This window comes from Castor canadensis, chromosome 1 (assembly GCF_047511655.1).
Source record: "Castor canadensis chromosome 1, mCasCan1.hap1v2, whole genome shotgun sequence".
Taxonomy (NCBI): Eukaryota; Metazoa; Chordata; class Mammalia; order Rodentia; family Castoridae; genus Castor; species Castor canadensis.
Window position 1 is genome coordinate 12,261,281 of NC_133386.1, and position 3,513 is coordinate 12,264,793.

At 36.4% G+C, this 3,513-nt stretch overlaps 1 pseudogene; it reads left to right on the plus strand.

The window, feature by feature from the left end:
• Positions 1–2,867: 2,867 nt before the first annotated feature.
• Positions 2,868–3,027, plus strand: LOC141415798 (U2 spliceosomal RNA; annotated as a pseudogene).
• The last annotated feature ends 486 nt before the right edge of the window (positions 3,028–3,513 follow it).

Sequence of the window (3,513 nt, forward strand, 5' to 3'; positions counted from 1 at the left end):
TCTGAATCTAAGTTTGCATGAAGAAAACATTCACTTTGATTCTTTAAATGGAACATTAAGAAATTCACTAGGAGGCTAACTTCTGCTCTTTTCTCATTTACCTCCTTGGTGACTTGTGTGCTTGGTGGGGCTGGGAGAAGTCACTGAGCCCTCACTTGGCTCCCTCTCTGGGATCAGTGTACAAAAAACAGAAGCCAAAGGAGCTTGTATGCTCCTTCTATCATGTGAGGAGTCAATAAGAACTTGTCATTCATGAAAAAGTGAACCCTTACTAGACACCTCTGCTGGTGCCTGGACTTCCCAGCCTCTGGAACTGTGGGAAATAAATTTCTATTTTTTAAAAAGCTACCTTATTTATGATGTTTTGTTATAACAGCTTGAATAGACTAGTACAAGCTGGTTTACAAAAATAAAAGCTTTAGGAAATGAATATAACAGGCATCCTCAAAGCATCCCAGCCTAATACTATCTCTTATTTTGAAAGATAATTAAGATAGCAAATCTTCAGAATCATCTCCAATTTATTTTGTTAGGCTACAATCATTTTGAAAAACTTAGAATTTCATAATGATCACAGAGGGTGGCTTCATGGTTTCCATCAGAATGTTTTCTCACTGAACATGCTGTTTAATGAGATCAAGATAAATCCGCAGAGTTCATTGTGTGTATAAGCTGTAGTACACAATGTGTCTGTGCCTGCAAAATGCAGAGCAGGGAAATAAAGACCAGAGTAGGTATCTTGTGTCTTGTCAATGAATCAAGCTTGTTGATTTAATTATGTGGGCAAGTAGCAGAAATACTTTTTGTTACTGTCCTAGAAATTCATCCAGTTAATATTTGTTCACAGAGAATGTAATATGAGCAAAATTGTGTTAGATGCTGGGGATATAATACTGAATGCCTTTTTTCTGCCTCTGCACCAGTGAACAGGGTCCAGTGTAAATTAGAATGGGGAGATGCTTCTTTAGAAGCAAGGTTCCAAGATGGGATTTTCCTGATTCTCAACCAGGCTGCCCCAGGATCATCTTGCTGAGGACAATGGTGGACCCAAAATAAAGGAAATGAGTAGAGTTAGAAAGAGTCTAAAGACGTGGGGAAATATTGGAGGTTTGTATAGGTGAGGTGAGCCTGTTGAATGTTGTCAGGCGCAGCTGTGAAGTTAGAAACTCAAGACTTGAACAACAAAAGAATCTAGAGTATATAAAGTGATGGAAATTAACATCATGAAAGAGAATCAAAGAGGAAAAGAGGGGCAGAGATGATGCAAAGGTAACTAATAGCATGTGAAGTTTGATAGAAGAGTGAGTATGTTAGGCTAAATGGTCAGGGGAGAAAAGAGAGGACACACTCAAGATGAAAAAATATATGTATATAGTTACATAGTAAATATGATTATACCTCTGGAACCATCAAGAACCTACTAATATAACTTCATCATAACAGGATATGCAGATAAGTTGCACTTGAAGCTGATTTAAGTTCCCAATGTATTGAAAAGAAGACAGTACACTTAATTGCTGAATTTTGGATGCAGAAGTATATTCTGGTATACACTCCTGTCTACATAGGTTCTATATTAAGTTGAAACAGCAAGTCAAAACTTGGGCCTTTTCACAAACATAATATAATTGCTACGGAAGATGAATTGAAAGCACAACATATCACACATGAAAGTATTACTCAAAGACTATAGCAGTTGGTGGGTGGTCTGGTTTGTTAATTGTTGTAGAATAAGCCTTTTACTTTCAAACCAGAAAAATATGAAAACCAAACAAAAATTTGGTCCAAGAGGGGATACTTAATACGAATCGTTAAGAATGAGAAAAGGCATTTGAAGAAGGGAAACACAAGTTCATTGCTTTTTGGTCAATGTTCATGTTTAATAAAAGAGTTAATGGATCTCATCTCCTAACCTCTAACCTCACATCTGAGCCAAACACTTAGCATGAAAGAAACACTAATCAGCTGTGTTGAGTTTGATCTCAGTGGAAATTTCATTTCTATTGTTTCTTAGAATAAGTGGATTTATCTTGGCTTCCATTGTTCAAGGAAATGCTTTGATTCCTGTGTTCTTTCCAGCCAAAGGCAAGAGGAAGACTTCCAGAGGGGGAAGCAAACTGTGTGTGTGTCTCTGCTGCAGATTTGGACATTGGTTAGGAATTTGCAGTTCAGAGCTTATGTGGGAAGATGGGGAAGAAATGTTACAAGAGAGGCAAGAAGACCCCACAAGTGTGCTACTCTAGCCTGCTGAATCAGAGTCAAACTGAAGTTTTAATTCTGTTGCTTTTGGTGTTGTTTATATAAAACATAGGTATTGTGGTTAAATTTCTTGTTTACAACAGCTTATTAGAGGGAAAGAAAGAGAGAGAGGAGAGAAAGAGAGAGAGTAAATCTAGAGTTGTATATCAAGAGACTTCTATTGTATATAGAGAGACTCCTGTTTTATTTCTATTACTGTGGAGGTAGTATGGATAGTATTAGTATTCCTAATTTTGTCTTGGGATCAGTTTACTACCACCATATATAGAACAGTTGGCCATAGTTTTACTTTATGTACGTCAGAATAATATCATTCTCATTAGATAAATATTTGACACAGGAAAAAAAAAAGACTTCATTCTACACCCAGGAATATGCTGAGATCACAGGAGGTCGGAGGATCCTTGCCTGTCACTAACATGTTTCAAAGATTCACGGTCATGAAATATGAATGCTAAGAACCCCACTTGTGAAGAAAAAGTAGAAGGAGGAGGAGGAGGAGAACAACAACAAGGAGAAGGAGAAAGAGAAGGAGAGGAAGAAAGGGAGGAGTAGGATGAGAAGGAAGAGTAAGGAGAGGAGGAAGAAGAATAGTAAGAAAGAGAAGAATCACTTCTCAGCCTTCTGTTAAGATCAAATGTAGTATCTGTTCTTATCAGTTTAATATCTGATAACGTCCTCTAGCTGAGGACAATATATTAAATGGATTTTTGGAACATCCTCACATCGACCTGGTATTGCAGTACTTCCAGGAATGGTGCAAAAAAAAAAGGAAAGACAAGAGAATGAAGAAGAAAGAAGGAAGGAAGGAAGCAAAGGGAGGAAGGGAGGAAAGAAGGGAGAGGTAAAGAGAAAAAGAAAATTATATCATGTCCTATCAGAACAATTTCTTATAATTGATGGTAACTTTTATCATGTTCTTGGTTATTTGAATATTGTATCGTAATCTGTGATCCTATGAATTAAGTATTTTAGTCTTTTGACACTTTTGACAACTTGCCCAAATCAGATTCTTAATGAAGTCCTTTTGACCCCAAACTAACTCTGAGACTTTCCAGATGGCTCTTGGAATATCTCAAAAGAATTTGTTTACTCTTCTTATAATGAGAGACATGTTAAACTAAATAGACTTTTAAAAAAAGTTTATTTTTATAGCATAAATTAATTGAACAAAGGGGTTTCATTGTGACATTTCTGTACATGTATATAATGTACTTTGATGAAATTCACCCCTTTTATTTCCCTTTAAAGTTA